Consider the following 23,046-nt stretch of genomic DNA (forward strand, 5'->3'; position numbering starts at 1 on the left):
AGGCTGCCCGGCACCCCAGAATCAATTGTTAGGAGTGCTTTGTGTAATGGTACATCCCAATGCATCATGGAAGGCGGCTCAACTCGGCACCTCTTGTGACCTGGGAGAAACAGGGTGCCCTCTGGGAATGGGCTGGACATGCTAAATGCTGACCTCCTGATTCAGCCGTGCCTCATCTGCCACAAGAGGCAGACACCTGGCTGAACAGCCACCCCAGCCTCCCCTTACTAGTGATTATGCTATTAAATGTTTATTTATTAAATGCTATACTATGTTTCTATAGATATAGCTCTTGAGGCTAAAGGGATCAAATGATATGGGGGGGAAGGCAGGATCAGGATATTGAATTCGATGATCAGCCATGATCAAAATGAATGGTGGAGCAGTCTCGAAGGGCCGACTGGCCTACTCCTGCTTCTCGTTTCTATGTTTCTAAATGATGTGCAGCCAACAGCACAGCCATTTAGTTGAGGCCACCTTTATACCCTTTGCAAGCTGATGTCCCAGGCATTGAACTGACATTCCCAGAAAAGCTGCAACATTGCACAGATAACACTGACATGTACCCCTATGCAAGGCATGATGGTGATGTCTAACATTGCGCAGCCCAATCGAAGTCTTGACGGGGTGCATCGGCGAGGTCCCTGTCAGGATGCAAACACTGGTCACATACAGCCACTCGACTGCTCTCTAACATGACGCCAGGTTTCTTTGGAGGAGTTGTTGGAGCTTGGGGGCTGGGGCAATGTGGGCGTTTGGGTGTCACTGAGACACCGGTGGGTTTGCGCGCTGCATCCTGCTGGGGTTTACAGGGACTGATGTGGAGATGTGTCTATAGTGTCCGAGTGGAGAGTGTGAGGCATGGCATTGAGGCAGCTACTGAGTGTGCTGCGACTGGGTAGTAAGCCCAGAGGAACGAAGAGAGGGGAATTGGGACTCTCTTGCGAACCCTCAGAGCTCATTGTGGGTTTCTCTTCTTTACAGTGCATGGTCTGCAGGATCATGGAGCCTGTTGAGGTGACTATCCTACTTATTGACACACAGCAGAGCCAGAGACACCAACTAGCCTCAGCACCTGGTCAGGACCAATGCCTTGCGGAGTACGGAGAGGTTGGGCCTGTCGCTGTTATAGGAGCAGCAGCAACACAGATGCGTAGGTACCAACCAAGGGTATTCCAACCTTGGTCATCATATCTGCAGATGTCAGGGATGCAGTGCTGTAGAAGGCTGTGTCAGTCCTGGGGATAGTGGACCACCTCTGCCAGATCCTGCAAGAGCTGGCACCACATGGAATGGGGGGGAAAACCCACTGCCTGCGGCCATTAAACCCAAAGTTGCTCTGCGTTTTTATGCAAGTGGCTCATTCCAGGGCAGCACAGGTGACTTGTGCAGTATCTCCCAGTCGGCCACACAGAATTGTATTGGGGAGGTTAAAGATGCCCTTTATGCAAGGGCTCAGAGGAATTAGGAGCGAGAGTAGGCAATTCAGCCCTTCGAGCCTGCTCTGCCACTCTATATGATCATGGCTGATCTCCATCTCATCCTAACTCCACTGTCCTGCCTTTTCCCCATTGCCCTTTATTCCACTTTTGATCAAATATTTATCTATCTCTTTCTTGAATCCATTGATTCGGCATCCGCCGCACTCTGAAGCAGTGAGTTCCATAGATTCACAACCCTCTGTGAGAAGTAGCTTCTCCTTATCTCTGTCATGAAGCTCCCCCCTCTTACTTTACAACTATGACCTCTTGTCCTAGACTGCGTGGAGTTCGCACATTCTCCCCATAACTGCGAGGGCTCCCTCTAAGTGCTCCGATCTCCAAAGATGTGTGGGTTAGGTTGATAGACCATGCTAAATTGGTCAGGTTATTATTCTAAATTAGTGTCAGGGGGGATTAGCAGGGTAAATACGTGGGGTTACGGGAGTAAAGCCTGGGTGGGATTGTTATCAGTGCAGGCTCAATGGCCTCCTTCTGCACAATAGTGATTCTATGATTCTATGTATGTTTAAATGGTGGGATTGGAGCTGCTGGAGTCTGATGGGTCCAGGGGTCATGAGGATGGTCTGGCCAGTTCCGCTGGTTGACCTGCAAGAGAAGGGATATGGCATCAGAGCATTACAGCGGATACGGAGGGAACATTGATTACTCACTTGAGACTTGAGCAATGACAATATATGTGTTGAGGATTCTCAGGTTTCTCTGCTGCCCCCACTTCACCAGCAGCGCAGGCACGTTCTTCCTCCTCCCCGGCCAGATCGAGGGCTCGCTCCTCAAAACATGTGAGGGTTCTCAGCTGGGGCATGATTCCAGCTGGCTGCGCCCACTGGCATCTGTTGTGGTTGAGTTTGTCCTGCAACGACACAGAGAGGGAGAGTGTAGGTGGGAGTGTTGACATTTAAGATGATGATGAAGTGTGGCAGGTGTGGGATTTGAGTGGGAGCTGGAGTGTGAGGAGCATAGCAGCTATTGGGGGAATATGGTGATTGTGGTGCCTGGTGTTGGCAAAAGCCAAGGTGGTTGAGTGAAAGAAAGGGTTGGCGGTGTGAAAGGTGAGGAGCCTTGCTCTTAATGCTCAAACCCTGGAGTGAGGCTTAAACCCAGAATCGTGTGACTCAGAGGTGAGGATGTTACCAACTGAGTTAAGGCTGGCACAGTTTCAACTAACTAAAATATCCAAAGGTGCTTTAGGTAGAGGAGAGCAGATGCACCAAATTTGTGAAGAGCTGAAGAGTTGACCAAAATCACAACCGCAAACAATAGGCTTTTAAAATTTTGGTAAGGGAAGGAGCTAATCCAAGACATTTGACAAAGGAAATTTGCGAGGTTAGGACTTGGTTGAAATCTCTGCCGCCTAGAGAGGAATGTTGGAGCTGAGAATGTTGCAACAGGGCTCCAGTAATCTTGCTTAGTAAACATCTTGGAAATGGTCATGGCATAGATCAACTCCAGCCTCCCAGACACCTGGATCCACTACAGTTCACCTATCGCCGCAACAGGTCCAAAGCAGGCACCATCTCTCTGCCCTAAACTCAACCCTGGAACACCCAGATAACAAGGACACCTATGCCAGACTTCTATTTATTGACTACAGCGCAGCCTTCAACACCATTATTCCGACAAAACTCATCTCCAAACTCCGTGGCCTGGGGCTCAGCTCCTCCTTCTATGACTGGATCCTAGACTTCCCAACTCACAGACCGCAATCAGTAAGGATAGGCAACGACACCTCCACCACAATTATCCTCAACATAAGAACATAAGAACATAAGAAATAGGAGCAGGAGTAGGCCATCTAGCCCCTCGAGCCTGCCCCGCCATTCAATAAGATCATGGCTGATCTGAAGTGGATCAGTTCCACTTACCCGACTGATTCCCATAACCCCTAATTCCCTTACCGATCAGGAATCCATCTATCTGTGATTTAAACATATTCAACGAGGTAGCCTCCACCATTTCAGTGGGCAGAGAATTCCAGAGATTCACCACCCTCTGAGAGAAGAAGTTCCTCTTCAACTCTGTCCTAAACTGACCCCCCCATAGAATCATAGAATCATAGAAACCCTACAGCACAGAAAGAGGCCATTCGGCCCATCGAGTCTGCACCGACCACAATCCCACCCAGGCCCTACCCCCATATCCCTACATATTTTACCCACTAATCCCTCTAACCTACGCATCTCAGGACACTAAGGGGCAATTTTTTTAGCATGGCCAATCAACCTAACCCGCACATCTTTGGACTGTGGGAGGAAACCGGAGCACCTGGTTTATTTGACCCCCCTTTATTTTGAGGCTGTGCCCTCTAGTTCTAGCTTCCTTTCTAAGTGGAAAGAATCTCTCCACCTCTACCCTATTCAGCCCCTTCATTATCTTATAGGTCTCGATAAGATCCCCCCTCAGCCTTCTAAATTCCAACGAGTACAAACCCAATCTGCTCAGTCTCTCCTCATAATCAACACCCCTCATCTCTGGTATCAACCTGGATCAATACCGGTGCCCCACAAGGCTGTGTCCTCAGCTTCTTACTATACTCCTTATACACCTATGACTGTTTGGCCAAATTCCCCTCCAACTCAATTTTCAGTTTGCTGATGACACCACCGTAGTGGGTCGGATCTGAAACAATGATGAGACGGAGTACAGGAAGGAGATAGAGAATTTGGTGAACTGGTGCGGCAACAATAATCTGTCCCTCGATGTCAGTAAAATGAAGGAGATAGTCATCAACTTCAGGAAGCGTAGTGGAGGACATGCCCCTGTCTACATCAACGGGAGCAAAGTAGAAATGGTCAAGAGCTTCAAATTTCTTGGTGTCAGGATCACCAACAACCTGTCCTGGTCCCTCCATGCCATGCTATAGTTAAGAAAGCCCACCAAAGCCTTTACTTTCTCATGAGATCTAAGGAAATTCAGCATGTCCGCTACAACTCTATAACTCTCACCAACCTTTACAAGTGCATCATCGAAAGTATCCTTTCTGGAGGTATCACAACTTGGTATGACTCCTGCTCTGACCAAGACTGCAAGGAACTACAAAGGTTTGTGAACGCAACCCAGTCTATCACGCCAACCAGCCTCCCATCCATTGACTCCGTCTACACTTCCCCCTGCCCTCGGAAAAGCAGCCTGCATTATGGAGGACCCCATGCACTCTGGACATACTCTCTTCCACCTTCTTCCATCGGGAAAAAGATTCAAAAGTCTGAGGTCAGCTACTGACTCAAGAACAGCTTCTTCCCTGCTGCCATCAGACTTTTGAATAGACCTATCTTATATTAAGTTGATCTTTCTCTATACCCTTGTTATGACTGTAACACTACATTCTGCATCCTCTCCTTTCCTTCTCCTCTATCCACTCTATGAACGGTATGCTTTGACTGTATAGCATGCAAGAAACACATGTGACAATAATAAATCAAATCAAATCAAATCTATCAGTCCTGTTTCAGTGGCAATCCTCATCATTGCAGGTCAGAGGGTACAAAGTTGGAGAAAGTTGCAGATCTAAGTTGTCCATAAACTGGACTTGATCTTGTCCAATTTAAACAAGCCTATATGAAATAAAAACAGAAAAATGCTGGAAAATCTCAGCAGACCTGACAGCATCTGTGGAGAGAGAATAGAGCCAAAGTTCTGAGTCTCGATGACTCTTCATCAGAGCTCTGACAAAAGGTCATCTAGACTCAAAATGTTAGCTCTACTCTCCACAGATGTTATTAGACCTGCTGAGATTTTCCAGCATTCTTCTGTTTTTATTTCTCTTTTTGTTTCAGATTCCAGGATCCGCCATATTTTGTGTTTGCTTATGTGAAGTAGTATTGGACAAGAAAGAAAGTGAAAGATTTAGATTTTCCTGGGGACTTGTGTCATTATAATAGCACATCTACAACACAGGAACCTTTGAGCAGTGCAAACGAGGAAATTATGGAGAAAGTGACTGACGCCATGAATATTGCACCTCACATTTTCCTGAAACTTTTGCGATGCTCCAGTGTTATCCTCGCCGAGAACAGAAGGTATCTCGGATCCACGTTAAAATCAATGGCAATAGCGGTTTTCCACATCTATGCCAGTTTTCGTCATTATTACTGACTGTTCTAAAAATAAAAGATGGTTCTGGGGACCTGGCAGTGGAGTGATTTATGGACGTGTATTTAAAGAAGCATATTTGAGGAAGCGAGTTGTTTTATTTCCCAGGCTTTGTAGAGTTCCACAAACGCCACACATGATTTTTTTGCCTGTTGATCCAAATTAGCCTGGACATTATTGGGAAACAATTTAAACACTCTCAATCTTTTCTCTAATTTGCTATCCTGGGAAGTAGTTTGATCCTTTGAGAGGATGTACTTACGTCTCTAACGTTCAACAAAATCATGAATAATCCAAATCACAGTCGGTCACTTTTGTATCAGAGGCCATTTAAAATCCAGCTTCTCACCATTTGGTATCTGACCTTGCACATAAACAACCACCGTCGAAATTAAAAATCTGCACAAGTAAGTACGTATATTTAAAAATCTGAAACTGCTTTCATCTCAATTACAATAAAGTAATACATATCAGAGATCAATTAACTTTCCCTCTTACAAAGCCTGTGCGAGGATACACAACTTCCCTTTAAGTACCATTAATGTCGCTAATTATAGCTCTTCACTTCACTCCTAGAGTAACACTGACCTACAATTTTTTAAAAATAATCTCATTGTCCAGAGAGTCTCTTGTTTTAAATGAAAAGAAGTTTAAATTTCAGTTTAATTAATCAAAGCTTGAAAACCCCAGCTCAGTTTCTCAGCCAATTCCAGTTAGGTTCACATCTCAATTATGGAACAACTTAGGAACAAAGGAATTAGGAGTAGAGGTACACAAATTCAGCCCTTCCAGCCTGTTCTACCATTCAATCAGATCATGGCTGATCTCTCCCTGGTCTCAAATCCACCTCCCCACCTGTTCCCCATATCCCTTTATCCCTTTTTTTATTAGAAATATATCTATCTTCTTCTTGAAACCATTCAATGATTCAGACTCCACCGCGCTATGGGGCAGCGAGTTCCACAAATTCACCACCCTCTGCGAGAAGTAGTCCCTCCTCATCTCAGTTTTAAATCTACTTCCTCTCAACCTATACCTGTGATCTTTGATTCCAGATTGCCCCAAGTAACAGGTAATAATATTGGCTGTGTCTTTTGAATGTATTTTTCTACACGTTAGCCACTGTGATACCCTATTCTTCTCTTTCGCTAGGTATCACCCTTCATTATTCAAGAGCTGCCAAAGTAAAGTTTATGATGTGATTTGACTGTTGGGCAGGGTGAGGAGACAGGTCCAAAGTCAACTCAGCCAGAACAGGGATTGAACCCTTTGCTTTTGGGCTGTTGGTGGTATTCTGAACTACATGCTAGCCTTCTGGATAGCTGAGTGAAGTGGCCCCTCCTCGATAAGCTATTGTTGCAGATAAACAAGTTCCATTATCTACTTGAGGAGTGGTGGAGTTTTAGGGTGGCAGTGAGGGATAGATAATGGACATTCTATACTCCAATTTAAACTTCACTCTTTAATATTAAATACATTTCCTATCTCCTTACATATGAGAAGGCAATCTAAAGACTCTACAAAGGCTCTGTGCACACAACAGTGCTTTGTTATTTATTGCAGATGTAATAATTCTATTTTTCCTCACTCATGAAATATTCATGACAGAAAAATAAACTTCATCCCCCATAAAGGCCCGATTTTATACGTCCTGCTTGGTGTTACTGAGGGTCTGTACAACAAGTGGAGCCTCAGAACTTTGGGGCTATTGAATAATAAACACCAACTTCAGATAATATGTGAAAATTAATGGACTATTCCACATGTTTCCCTGAGGAAATATTGACCGAACTGACAACTGACTGATTGTATAGTGCTGTACAGAAGAAAAACATTAACTAATAACAAATGGTTAGCCACAGAATTATTAAACATCCTGTTGATAATAATTAGAACTCCACATCCAGCCCACATCTGTACTCAGACCACACACAGCCACACAGCATAGAGTAGAAATTTGAAATAAAGTGTGCGGCTATGATCTTGGGGCTGCATATCGAATGAAGAAAAATAGATTTGAAATACATGAGTATATTCAGATGAATTCAATGCAGCTAAGTGTACCCAATTATTGCCTTGAATGAAGGTTGTCTTGAGTATAGTGACACCACATTGAAGGGAAGCAATTCACATTCATGTTAACTCCTCTCTTATATCAGACTAACTATCTTATTTGGGCACTATCATTTCCTTTCCAATTCAACTCCACCTTTAACCGACCCGCTTTATACCCTTAACCCACTGCCCCTGACCATACTCATACTTCATCTAATCCTTAAAAGACTTGCCATGACATCAGGTAAACATCTTTGTCCTCAAATATGCTTTTTCCTTCTGGTTAGGTGCATTGGCCATGCTAAATTCTCCCTCAGTGTAACCGAACAGGCGACGGAGTGTGGCGACTAGGGGATTTCACAGTAACTTCATTGCAGTGTTAATGTAAGCCTACTTGCGACACTAATAAATAAACTTTGAACTTTCCTTCATGTCTTCCTCTTCAACTCAGAAAAGTTTATTACAGTTGTGATTTTCTGAATCTTCAGTTTTTCATTTGTTTTTGTTCCATGTATACTAAGGACTAAGTAGAATCCTTTAATCCAAACACAATTTGATATTCCAATCCTTATCTCTAAATCAGAACATGCTCTACATAATCCAACATGGAAATGTTACCTTTCAAGTTAGTCAAATTGGAAACTTTAGCACCATTATAAAGTGATTTGACGTTTTGGTTTGCATTGGTAAAACAATTTGCATTTATCTTTTAAGCACTTCAGAATAGCATTATGTAATGACTTTTGACCTAGAAGCAGTGACACTAAGGAATATTTGTGACTACTGTAAGATGTTTAGGAGATGTGTAATTGGTTTAAATTATCTGCAGAGAAAAGATTTTACTGTGCTACAGGGAAAAGGTCGACAAGTGGCACTAGCTTAGTTACTGTTGCAGAGACCTAGCAATTAAAGTTTATTTATTAGTCACAAGTAAGGCTCACATTAACACTGCAATGAAGTTACTGTGAAACTCCCCTAGTCACCACATTCCGGCACCTGTTTGGGTCATTGCACCTAACCAGCACATCTTTCAGATTGTGGGAGGAAACTGGAGCATCCAGAGGAAAGCACACAGACAGTAACCCAAGCTGGGAATCGAACCTGGGTCCCTGGCACTGTGAGGCAGCAGTGCTAACCACTGTGCCATCGTGATGCCCACAAAGACAATGGCCGAAATCTTCCGGCTCTTCATGCCATCGAGATCTTCGGGTAGCGCCGATGGTGTGCCCCCGCCGTGAGTTTCCTGGCAGTGTGGGGTAGAATCAATGAGAAATCCCATTGATAGTGGCAGGACCAGGCGATCTCGCCGCTGGCCAAAGGCACGCTGCCTCCTGCCACTAAACAAACTGCTGGGAGGCCAGAGAATCCCGCCCAAAGTGCTGAATGGCCTCCTGTGCTGTAAACATTCTGTGGTTCCAGTATAAATACATTCAAGGAAGTTGATAACCCAAGAGGAAGAAAGAAGCTGAAGGTTAACCTGATAGTCTGACCATGAAGAGTGGAGGAGGCTTGTGTGGCAGATAAACAACAGCATGGATGAGGTGGGCCAAATGGCCTGTTACTGTGCTGTAATTTACATGTAACACTGCCAGCAGGGAATACAAAACCTTACACCGTATCTCAAATCCTCTGGCCATCACAACCAAGGAAGTAATGTCAATCACTTTTCACACCACTACACTGTCTCCCCCTCGCACACTCTCTCTCCTTCACCACATCTTCTGGAAAAAAGTGTCTGGATATTTCTCCAGCGCCACCCCCCCCCCCCCCCCCCCCCTCCCCCAATGGTATGCTGTGTCTGCAGTTCAGCTCCCAGATCAATAATCCTGATCCTAAATTCCTCTCGCTGCTTATATTCTGTGCAGAAGCGTTTGTCCTGGATCTCCTTGGTGTCCAGAATCCCCACATTCCACAGCTGCAACGTAACACCTGTCCTGCTATTGTTACTTATGTTATTTACTTAATTCAATTTATTACTGTCTTAATTAGTTTAGAATAATTCCAGTGTATGCTATTATTTACTGTGCTTATTAAATGCTAAAACCCTCAGAAATAAAACTAAAGGCTATTATCTTTCTTAGTACATAGTTGTGTGTTTTAGGTATTTATTTAATTACTTTATTTTAACAATTTTGTGTAAAGTATTTTACATTTATTTTGTTTTCAAGTGTTAGCTCTTGTTATTTATTGATCTACCTTAACGTTTGTGTCCTAAACTGACTATTAACACACTGTTTACACCTCGTACTCACTGGCCAATCGATATGCTAGTTTTCTGCGATATGAGAGTTATGTTTCTTCACAGCTGAGATGGTCCGACTTCCCCCCCACCTGCTTCTGCTCTCAGATAGGAAAGTGACGTGTACCTTTCTTTAATAATCTGTGCAGGAACTGTTTGAGAAAGCAGATCGATTCCAAATTGTCTGGAACAGTTGTGAACCCTCCAGGAATGTGACTTCTGCAATCCCATATTCAAAATGGATATCAGAGAATAACCTAGTCGACAACCACAGCCTGACTGCGCTGTGGCCTTATGGGTAACTGTGGCCCCATGGCTAACAGTAGAAGCTTGACAGCATGATGGGAGATTATGCTAACTTCACAAAAGACATCTGGGTAGTTTGCTATGAAAGGAAGAATTCTAATTAGACTGCTGACCAAGCACTCTGGTGCTAAGAGTCACTTGACCTTGGTGACCTTAGTACTGCAATGGTCATAAAATAAGATTGATAAAAGAGCAATGGAAACAGATGTCTCCTATTTACATGAGCCTTGGACAAAAGAGCTCACAACCATGAGGGTCTTGAACAAAGAATATTGAACACCCCGGAGATAATATATAAAAGGGGATATTGGAAACATCAGCAGCACAGGCCCGAGACCCACCATCGCAAAGAGAGGACTCTGAGTTCGGAACTCAGAGAAGACTCCCATTCGTCCGAGTGAACCTGGCCAGATAATCATGCATGGGTAACATCTAGATTCTAGTCATCAGGTTACAATGTAATGGAAACAATGGGGGCGATTCTCCCAAATAAGTTTGAAGTGCTGAATTCGCGGGAAAACTGGTGTAAATCACAATTGCTTTTTCAGTGGAAGTTCAGGCAAGAATCTCCCACACTCTGTGCAATGCAGAGGTCACAATCATGGGCGGCACGGTAGCACAGTGGTTAGCACTGCTGCTTCACAGCTCCAGGGATCTGGGTTCGATTCCCGGCTTGGGTCACTGTCTGTGTGGAGTTTGCACATTCTCCTCGTGTCTGCGTGGGTTTCCTCCGGGTGCTCCGGTTTCCTCCCACAGTCCAAAGATGTGCGGGTTAGGTTGATTGGCCATGATAAAATTGCTCCTTAGTGTCCTGAGATGCGTAGGTTAGAGGGATTAGTGGGTAAAATATGTAGGGATATGGGGGTGGGGCCTGGGTGGGATTGTGGTCGGTGCAGACTCGATGGGCCGAATGGCCTCTTTCTGTACTGTAGGGTTTCTATGATTTCTATGATCATTAAAAGCTTGGGACGGGGCCTATTCACGCTAGAGTCTGACAGTTCCAGATTTTTGTGCATGCGCAGTGACCCCAAACTGTCAACCTACAGTTTTCTGGCCAGTTCGATCGCTGGCCTGACTGCGGCCCCTATGACCATTCCCAGACCAATCCTGACCCCCCTCCCGTCCCAGAGCACACCCAATCTCCAGACCCCCCCACCTCCCCAGCAGTGACAATCCCCCCCACCCCCACCCCAGCAGACCCCCACGGGAAGTAGACTTCCCCCCAGCCCATCCCGTTCATTGGCCTCCCTTCAGTCCTGACCAATCCCCATGCAGAGTGGCAGCAGGACCCCCCACCCCCATTGATTGTCCCCTAGGCCCCCTAGGGGACATAGGCTGGTACTGCCAGGGTGCGCATGCCCAGGGGGCACCCCCCCCCCTGCCCGACACCCTGGGAGGCCCTGATTGTCCCCCCCCTTCACTCCAGTGGGGCCTCCCGCTACTTCCCTGAACGTGGGGAGCCACCCTAAACCCCGTCAGAGTGAACTTGTACTGGCGGGTTAGGAGATGTTATCGGAAATGGAGAATTCAGTCCTGGGCCTGATAATAACATTCAAATCACATTAAAAATAGATTAAAATGATTTACCTGGTGTTCCCACCAGTTTCCTGTGTGGTCCCGACCACGCCGGATATCCGGTGGTGGGAGACGCGCGTGTATCGGGAACGCATTCGCGAATCCCGCAAATCGGTGCACGGGTGCATCTCCCAAACCGACCCGCCAAAAAATTAGCGGGTCGGAATAGAAGAATCTCTTCCCATATTAGAGTAATGTGTTAATTGTGCACTTCCCAAAGAATTGAAGATTACTAATAAACAATAAATTGTATTAGATTTTAGTGTGAGTATCTGTCCTTTGTCTGTCAAGTAAGTTGATGTCCTTGTGTAAGGGGTCAACAATGCTAAAAAATGTGGCTGTAAGAAAAACTAAAGTTAACATAACATTGAAATGGCTGAATCCTGCCTCGCCCATCTGCTTTTCCTCTCAGTTGAATTGGGAAGGTAGGGGGTAAACTTCAATAAAATTAGCAACACCGCAATTGAAACAATACAGTCACCCCATAAACAGTCATATGTTCTTCCCATCCAAGAGACTGCAGACTGATGGAATGCTTATAAAGGTATGAAAGCTGCTGACAGGAATCAACCAATTGCCCTTTTCAATGAATTATGTTGGGATGGTTTCCTCTAAAAACAGTCCATGCTTTTGCATGTTTAAGACCCTCTGTGGAATGGTTGTTTTGTGACCGACTCAAGAACAGCTTCTTCCCTGCACCATCAGGCTTTTGAATGGACTTACCTTACATTAAGTTGATCTTTCTCTACACCCTAGCTATGATTGTAACACGACATTCTCCTTTCCTTCTCTATGTACGGTATGCTTTGTCTGTATAGCACACAAGAAACAATACTTTTCAATATATATCAATACATGTGACAATAATAAATGAAATCATACTTTAGGAAAATTTGAATTATGATCTAATTACATTGCGAGAGCAGATATATTAAATAAAGAACAACTCATGCTCATGCAGAAGTTAGCTGATGCAGAAGATGAAAAGAGATTGGAAAATGAAGCCACTCAGCTGTGCAAGTTGTGCCAGAGAGAGAAGGACAAAGGAACAATTCAGCCAGATAAGGAAACTGAGATTACATGCCAGAACAAGATTGCTGAAATGGTCACACTAATAGAAATGCACAAGAACGAATATGATAAAATGGTCATTGGAAAAGACATTGAGTAGAAATGCTCGGAGTAGAAGGAACTTTATCACTCAACACAAGTACCAGAAACAGAGTACCAACCCAATTACCTTCACAAGTAACAGACCAAAATCATGAATGGGCTGTCAAGACATAAGACTGTGTTGTATTGCGATGATGATACCTGCATGCATTGTAGAATAAGGTGTATGGCAGCGGAAAGGATCAACACAGGATTGGAGAGTGACACCGTCCACAGGGTAAAGTAGGTAGTCCATGGTCAGTTCACAGCCTAGGACAGAACTCAGAAGGCAGCAAGCCTGAATGGAAGAGTCCCATGCAACATCATATTTGGAACTCTACATCATTGACATTTACTAGTAGAAGTGTTATATTAAATGCAAGCTTCAAGATCAGCGTGATTTGGACAGGCTGAATGAGTGGGCATCTGCATGGCAGATGCAGTAATAATGTAGATAAATGTGAGATTATCCACTTTGGTAGCAATAATAGGAAGACAGATTATTACTTGAATGGATGTAAATTGAGAGAGCTGGATTCTCAACGAGACCTTGGAGTCCTCGTGCATCAGTTGCTGAAAGTAAGCGCACAGGTACAGCAGGCAGTAAAGAAGGCAAATGGTATGTTGGCCTTCATAGCGAGAGAATTTGAGTATTGGGTTAGGGATGTTTTGCTGCACTTGTATAGGGCGTTGGTGAGGCCACATCTGGAATATTGTGTGCAGTTTTGGTGTCCTTATCTGAGAAAGGATGTCCTTGCTATAGAGGAAGTACAGCAAATGGTTTACCAGGCTGATTCCTGGGATGGCAGGTCTGTCATATGAGGACAGACTAAATCAGTTAGGATTATATTCACTGGAGTTTGGAAGAGTGAAAGGGGAATCTCACCGAAACTTATAAAATTCTAACAGGATTAGGCATGGTAGATTCAGAAAGAATGTTTCCAGTGGTGGGGAGTCCAGAACTAGGGGTCATAGTTTGAGGATGAGGAGTAAACCTTTTAGAACTGAGGTGAGGAGAAATTTCTTCACCACCCAGAGGGTGGTGAATGTGTGGAATTCACTACCACAGAAAGTAGTTGAAGCCAAAACGTCGTCTGATTTCAAGAAATCAGGGGGCTAAAGGGATCAAGGGATATGGGGGGGAAGTGGGGATCAGGATATGGAATTCGATGATCAGCCATGATCAAGATGAATGGCAGAACAGGCTCAAAGGACCAAATGGCCTACTCCTGCTTCTAGTTTCTATCTCATCATTGAACAATCGCAGCAGACGGCAGTTAATAGTTCATAAGCTGAACGACAATGAGGCTTGCAGACTGGCGGCCACCATTTTACCAATAAGGCCTTGTTTAGGAATATCAACAATCGAGTTTGAAATTAAACACCGCTGAGAAGCGATAAATATAAGTGGTGAACACCAAGAAACACCAAAGCCTTTGCATAATGTGTAGGCCCAATGGATTAGCCATGGCAAATGTGTGGGGTAATAAAGAGAGGGCCTGGGTAAGGTACTCTGTTGGGAGCAGACTCGATGCACCAAATGGCCTCGTCTGCACTGTAGGGATTCTATGATTATCACAGATTTATGGGAAACTGAAGGATCCATTTATCAGCCCCACTGGGAACTGCTAATCTGAAGGACAACTCTATAGCTACTGATTTTGGCTTTATTCATGAACTCAAGTAATTGGAAAATTTCTGTATGTTTCTTGCCACCGAGAGCACTTCATTGCAGAAATAATCCCTTTAGAACATGGAAGTATGGATCTGAATCAATCATAACAGATCAATCCTTCCAACAGATTATATCCAATTTGTGTTGTCACAAACTCTCTCAAAATTATTTAAATTGTCCAATGACTAATTAAAGATAACATTCCCAGGAAACTAAAGCTGTACACCTCTTCTCTTTAACTTACAAAGACAATGAAGCAGTAATTTCAAAATATCAATCTGACATTACAATTTACATCAGTTTACCATGGTCAGTATTCAAAAGGTAGATCCCTATGTTCCCAATTGAGTTAAAACTATCATAGCCTTGGGTAGAATTTAATACCCTCACCCATGGTGACTTTGGTGGTGGTGGAGCATTTGATTGGGCATGAGGTTGGCAGATCGGGACCCCGCTTTCCTACGTTTGTCCCAGCTAAGTTTGTGGAGGGAAGCTCTTGGACGGCCTTCCTGCCCTGCTGCCAATTGAGGCCATTAAGTGGGAAATTAATGGTCACCAAGATCCTCGTCACCTAATTAAAGTCCACCTCTTGCTTTCAAATTCCTTCATGGCCATGCCCTCCCTATCTCTGTAATCTCTTCCAGACCTCTAACCTTCCAAGGTTTCTGTGCTCATCTAAATCTGGCCTCTTGAGCAGCCCCAGTTTTAACAGGTCCACTACGGGCGGCTGTTCCTTCAGTTACCCGGCCCTAAAGTCTTGAATTTCCTCCATAAACCCACCCAACTCTTCACCTAATTTTCTCCTTTAAGACACTCCTTAAAACCTACTTCTTTGACCAATCTTTTGGCTGCCCGACCTATATATCCTGATGTGGTTTGTTTCAAATTTTGCATCAGAATGCTCCTGAGAGATGCCTTGGGACTTTTTTTTAAATATCCAAGTAACGTAAAATATAACTGCAAGTTATTGTCATTATATTTGATTATCTTATTTATCCTTAAATAAATTGCACTGCTTTAGTGGCAAGATAATACAGTCAATTCTTTGACATGGTTATTAAGACTTACTTTGCTGATGAAAAGTCCATATGGTTGTGAAAGCAATTGTCTACACCTTGTAATCAAAGTTAGTCTGAATAAAGGTGGCAAAGAAACTCTTGGAATTCTTTATAACCTTGAGTGCTGCTCTTGGCCAAACACTCATTGCTGTTACTCAGCATTGTGCTCAGATAAAGATCTACTCAAAATGTTTGCAACAGGAGTTTCATTCTTTAATCGTTATTCACTGCTCAGTTTTGTATTACTATTCCTCTATCCCTGTGGTCTCCAATTTTTTGCTTGAATAGACATGATTCACATCAACAATTTAAAATCCCATGTTGCCTTTCAATTGTCTTTTCATAAGAAAGAATGAATTCAGTTCTGCCTGTCTGTTATCATACCCAGGACCATCTTTTCTTCCATTCACGGATCCCTTTCTTCTGTGACAGCCGTGAACATTAAACGGAAGTGGCTGGAACAGCAGTGACTATTACAGCAAGTGGTTGGAACGCGAATAACCATTACATGCAAGTGGCTGTGACAGTAGTTTTCAGTGCAGAAAAGATGGGCTGAATGGCCTCTTTCTGCACTGTAGTTTTTCTATGGTGACCATTACACTAAACTAATTGTACAATCAACATATTCAGTGGTTAATATATTGTTAAAAAAAACTTTCTTTGCTGCATTTTTTCAGAATTAAATAATATAATTTCTTGACTAAAATCATTTTTGTAACAATACATACAGATTGGTACCAGTTCTAATGTGAAGGCACTCAGTTACTGTTATCTTATGGCCATTACTGTGGCTACAAGAATAGTCAGACACTAGGAATCCTGCGGCAAGTAACTCACTTCCTAACTCCCCAAAGCCTGTCCACAATCTACAAGACACAAGTCAGGAGTGTGATGGGATACTCCACACTTGCCTGGATGGGAGCAGCTCCAACAACACTCAAGAAGCTTGACACCATCCAGGACAAAGCAGCCCATTTGATTGTCACCCCCTCCACAAACATTCACTCCCTCCACCACTGGCAGCAACGTGTAACCATCTACAAGATTCACTGCACCAAGGCTTCTCTGGCAGCATCTTCCAAGTCTTTCTATCATCTAGAAAGACAAGGGATGCAGACACACTGGAACACTACCAGCTAGAAGTTTCCCTCTAAGTCAATCACCATCCTGACTTAGAAATATATCGCTGTTTCTTCACTGTCGCTGGGTCAAAATCCTCAAACTACCTCCCTAACAGCACTATGGTTGTATCTACACATCAGGGACTGCAATGGTTCAAGATGGCAGCTCACCACCATCTTCTCAAGAGAAATTAGGAATGGGAAATAAAAGCCAGTGACACCCACATTCCAAAAATGATTAAACAAAAAGATTTTGTGTATTTGTATTCTAGATTTCTAATTGGTTGGAAAAACTGTTTTACTCGTGTCAATGAATATCCAACTTTTATAGTGACGGTGCTACTTTGATTAGGTTCTCCTGCTTGGAGTCACCAATATACCACCCACCTTCCGTCCTTCAAAGTCACAGGATCAAAATCCTGGAATTCCATACAAAACCCCAAGGCATCGCAAACGATCCAAGAATGGCAACAGTTCAAGAATACGGCTCATTATGACTTTCCCTATGCAATGAATGTGGCTTTGCCAACATTAATCACAATTTTTAAAAAAATCAATAACCAAAAGTTGAGTATGCCTGTTGTAGGGATAAACATTCAGGTCATTGGAAGGTTTTCAGTTAAGCTTTGGAAAATGAGCAATTTGTAAAGCCAAAGGTTACCCACTAACATAATATGTTTGCATAAGTTACTTTACAGTTGCTTCTGAGACACCATAATAGTAGAGCATGTTAGAATTGTCCATTGGTTTGCACCTAATATTCTAACCATGGTTAGTGGTCAAGTTCAACTATGTCGGGCACAGAATAAATAAGCCTGTCCCAAAATGGAAGAAGGAACAAAACCCAGAGGCCCAATTGCCACAAAGGGTTGTGAATCTGTGGAATTCCCTGCCCAGTGAAGCAGTTGAGGCTACCTCATTGAATGTTTTTAAAGCAAGGATAGATAAATTTTTGAACAGTAAAGGAATTAAGGGTTATGGTGAGCGGGCGGGTAAGTGGAGCTGAGTCCACAAAAAGATCAGCCATGATCTTATTGAATGGCGGAGCAGGTTCGAGGGGCCAGATGGCCTACTCCTGCTCCTAGTTCTTATGGGTGGCACGGTAGCACAGTGGTTAGCACTGCTGCTTCACAGCTCCAGGGTCCCGGGTTCGATTCCCGGCTCGGGTCACTGTCTGTGTGGGGTTTGCACATTCTCCTCGTGTCTGCGTGGGTTTCCTCCGGGTGCTCCGGTTTCCTCCCACAGTCCAAAGATGTGCGGGTTAGGTTGATTGGCCAGGTTAAACAAATTGCCCCTTAGAGTCCTGGGATGCGTAGGTTAGAGGGATTAGTGGGTAAAATATGTGGGGGTAGGGCCTGGGTGGGATTGTGGTCGGTGCAGACTCGATGGGCCGAATGGCCTCCTTCTGCACTGTAGGGATTCTATGATTCTATGTTCTTACTCCTGCCCATTCTCATTCAGTTAGTGGAAGCAAAACGTGGAACAGCCAGGGAAGATCAGTAATGCAATGCTATGGAAACTTTCATGGGAACAGTGGGGGAATCTCTCACTTATTCAAGATGGTCAGTTGGCAGCTTGTTAAATATATCCAGCATTGAATAAAGAAGCTGCATAGTGCAGGAAGATTCCACAGAAAGGGGGAATAATGATACACAGGTGCCACCTGATTAAAATCAATGAAAAACAGGAGGCCCTGAAAACCAATGGTAGGAAATTGAGCCAAATCAGAAAGTCGATACAGGTAAAATACTGTGGATGCTGGAATCTGAAACAAAACATGAGGGGCATAGATAAGTTGAATAGCCAAGGTCTTTTTCCCAGGGTAGGGGAGTCCAAAACTAGAGGGCATAGGTTTAAGGTGAGAGGGGAAAGATTTAAAAGGGACCTGAGGGCAACTTTTTCCACACAGAGGGTGGTGCGTTTATGGAATGAGCTGCCAGAGGAGGTGGTAGAGGTGGGTACAATTACAACATATGAAAGACATTTGAACAGGTACATGGATTGGAAAGATTTAAAGGGATATGGGCCAAACGCAGGCAAATGGGACTAGTTCAGTTTCGTGAACCTGGCTGGCATGGACGCGTTGGGCTGAAGGGCCTGTTTCTGTGCTGTATATCTCTATGACTCGCTATGAGTCTAAAAACAGAAAATACTGGAAAATTGCAGTAGATCTGACAGCATCTATGGAGAGAGCATAGAGCCAACATTTTGAGTCAGGATGCCCCTTCGTCAGAGTTGAGTTACCGCACAGATATAAAATTTTAAAAAGGCTTTTCGGATTGGTGCAACACAAACTCTGTGTCTGTCTGCGTATTATAGTGGTTCTTGGCCAATCAGTATTTATCATTTAGATTTGACCAATTTGAATGCTAAATATCACAGAAACAAGTATAAGTATTCAAGGAGGTATCTCCTCAGCTGATCAAAGTGAAGTTGTCGTATTTGTATTTGATATGAAGATTCATACTCCAGACTCATTCGTAATTCTAGGATTTCTGTAAATGACTGAGACACGTGTAAACAGGTGGAGTGCCAATATAAATCATGATAATGCTTCAATATCTCCGGAGCAGATTGTAGAAAGGAATACTGGGTCATTTAACCTCTAGTGATTCAGAGTTGATAGACTCCGCAATAAATGCCTTCAACCTGACTAACACTCAGGCTAATTTTCACAGACATTAGGCAAAACGGTTTGAAAAATATCTTTATGCCAGTCGGCTTAACTGCAGACTAGAATGTTTGGTCAGACTAAGTTTCCAACGGCATTGCATCCTGCCTCAGACACAAAGATCCTTCGTAATTTTTTCAGCTGTTCAGCAGATGTGAATGGCAAACAGTGGGAAATAGTTTCAGTCTGGCAATTGTACAGGTTCCATATGAGCAAGGTCCAGCTCTATTGTTTGCCAAGGACAGATGGTTGTTGGATTAACAGAAGACTAATGACAAGAAACGGAGAAAAGAAATCAACAAAAGAATTGAGTGGACCATATGCTACAGATTAGCAGAACTACTGTGAGTGAAACTGTAGAAGGACAACTGTAAAAGGAGATTTCATTAATGTTTGCTGGATCCAGGATGCGGAAGGTTTTAGAGTCATAGAGGTCCACAGCACAGAAAAGACCCTTCAGCCTATCATATCTGTGCTGGTCAAAATCAACCACCCATCTATTATAATCCCACTTTCCAGCACTTGGCCCATAGCCTTGTATACCTTGGCATTGCATGTCTCATCTAAATACTTCTTAAATGTTGTGAGGGTCTCTGCCTCCATTATCCTTTCAGGCAGTGAGTTCTAGACTCCCACCACACCCCTGATTGAAAAGTTTTTCCTCACATCCCCTCTAAACCTCTGACCCCTTACCTTAAACCTATGCCCCTGGTCTTTCATCCCTCCACCAAGGGGGAACGGTCTCTTCTTGTCTATTCTATCTATGCCCCTCATAATTTTATACATCTCAATCATGTTCCCCCTGCGTCTCTGAAGAAAACAACCCCAAATAATCCAATCTCTTTTCATAAGGCAGAGACATTCATAACTAAAATCCTCCAGCCCAGGCAACATCCTGGTAAATCTGACGAAGTTCCACATGGCAGGTTGGTTAAGAAGGTTAAGGCTCATGGGATACAAGGATAAGTGGCTACATGGGTGGAGAAGTGGCTTGGCCATAGGAGACAGAGGGTAGCGGTCGAAGGGTCTTTTTCCAGCTGGAGGTCTGTGACCAGTGGTGTTCCACAGGGCTCTGTACTGGGACCTCTGCTATTTGTGATATATATAAATGATTTGGAAGAAGGTGTTATCAGCAAGTTTGCGGATGACACGAAGATGGCTGGACTTGCGGATAGTGATGAGCATTGTCGGGCAATACAGCAGGATATAGATAGGCTGGAAAATTGGGCGGAGAGGTGGCAGATGGAATTTAATCCAGATAAATGCGAAGTGATGCATTTTGGAAGAAATAATGTAGGCAGGAGTTATACAATAAATGGCAGAGCCATCAGGAGTATAGAAACACAGAGGGACCTCGGTGTGCAAGTCCACAAATCCTTGAAGGTGGCAACACAGGTGGAGAAGGTGGTGAAGAAGGCATATGGTATGCTTGCCTTTATAGGACGGGGTATAGAGTATAAAAGCTGGAGTCTGATGATGCAGCTGTATAGAACGCTGGTTAGGCCACATTTGGAGTACTGCGTCCAGTTCTGGTCGCCGCACTACCAGAAGGACGTGGAGGCATTAGAGAGAGTGCAGAGAAGGTTTACCAGGATGTTGCCTGGTACGGAGGGTCTTAGCTATGAGGAGAGATTGGGTAAACTGGGGTTGTTCTCCCTGGAAAGACGGAGAATGAGGGGAGATCTAATAGAGGTGTACAAGATTATGAAGGGGATAGATAGGGTGAACGGTGGGAAGCTTTTTCCCAGATCAGAGGTGACGATCACGAGGGGTCACGGGCTCAAGGTGAGAGGGGTGAAGTATAACTCAGATATTAGAGCGATGTTTTTACACAGAGGGTGGTGGGGCCTGGAATGCACTACCAAGTAGGGTGGTGGAGGCAGACACGCTGACATCGTTTAAGACTTACCTGGATAGTCACATGAGCAGCCTGGGAATGGAGGGATACAAACGATTGGTCTAGTTGGACCAAGGAGCGGCACAGGCTTGGAGGGCCGAAGGGCCTGTTTCCTGTGCTGTACTGTTCTTTGTTCTTTGTTCTTTATCTCCTCTGCGCTCTTTCCAGTGCCATCACATCCCTCCTATTTTCTACCGATAGATGTTGAACATATTGATCAAGCCCTGATTGGTAACTCTTTTCAGTCTCATGTGCAAAGGTATTCTTCAGAGAAATGAATGAGAGACCAGGAAGATTTTTTACTCGGTGTTGTAATTACCACATTCTGATTTGATATGACCCAGCAACACCACTGGAATGCAATAACTCAGCAGTCATCAAGTGCTTACCACACTACTCCAAGAATTATAATTTCTTACAATCCACATGTTAATAAAGGCTTGCGTTTCTATATCACTCTTTACAACCAGCAGAAGTGTGGGGTAGGATGGTGGCACAGTGGTTAGCACTGCTGCCTCATAGTGCCAGGGACCCGGGTTCAATTCCCAGCTTGGATCACTGTTTGTGTGGAGTTTGTACATTCTTCCTGTGTCTGCATGGGTTTCTTCCGGATGCTCTGGTTTCCTCCCACAATCCAAAGATGTGCTAGTTAGGTGGATTGGCCGTGCTAAATTGTCCCTTAGTGTCAGGGGGACTAGCTAGGGTAAATGCATGGGGTTATGGGGATAGAGCCTGGGTGGAATCATGGTCGGTGCAGACTCAATGGGCCAAATGGCCTCCTTCTGCACTGGAGGATTCTATGAAGTCTCAAAGTGTTTTATAGCCTGTTAAGTACTAATGAACTTAAACTATTACATTTTCCAAATCAGTGCTGTAGATGGGAAATAGTTTATGGAAATAGGTTAAAGTGAGACAAACTAATTGCAACAAAGAACTCCATCCAAAAGAAATCAATTAAAATTCAGGTCCCAGAAAAGGGGAATATCCTAAAACATTGCACAAACCTGTACATGAAAAATAGAAAACTTCAGTCATTCTGTCCAGGTTAAATTTTAAAATTAGGATGTATATTGCACTATCAAATCTACCTTCAGAGAATCCTTCATTTCATCCTGTCTCCGTTAGAATATAAACCCAGGATTCAGTGATGAAACTGCAATTGAAACGACAAAGGGTTGTGAATGCAGCCCAGTCCATCACACAAACCAGCCTCCCATCCATTGACTCTGTCTACACTTCCCGCTGCCTCGGGAAAGCAGCCTCCATAATCAAGGACCCCACGCACCCCAGACATTCTCTCTTCCACCTTCTTCCGTCGGGAAAAAGATACAAAAGTCTGAGGTCACGTACCAACCGACTCAAGAACAGCTTCTTCCCTGCTGCCATCAGACTTTAGAATCATATATCAAACTGATCTTTCTCTTCACCCTATCTGTAACTGCATTATTGTATTCTGCACCTTATCTATTCCTTCTTCCCTATGTATTCTACGAACTGTATGTTTTTTCTGTATAACATGCAAGAAACAATACTTTTTACTGTATCCCAATACATGTGACAATAATAAATCAAATCAAATATCCTAACCCTCTGCAGATGGGCCATTCATCCCTTTTCCCTCAGATGGATTTAAACGCAGGTCCTGAGATTCGGTCTAATATTTGACTTATATTCAGTAGCTTATGCTCATAATGTCTGTGTTTTCC

The sequence above is a fragment of the Mustelus asterias genome, chromosome 21 (genome assembly GCF_964213995.1).
Source record: "Mustelus asterias chromosome 21, sMusAst1.hap1.1, whole genome shotgun sequence".
NCBI classification, from domain to species: domain Eukaryota; kingdom Metazoa; phylum Chordata; class Chondrichthyes; order Carcharhiniformes; family Triakidae; genus Mustelus; species Mustelus asterias.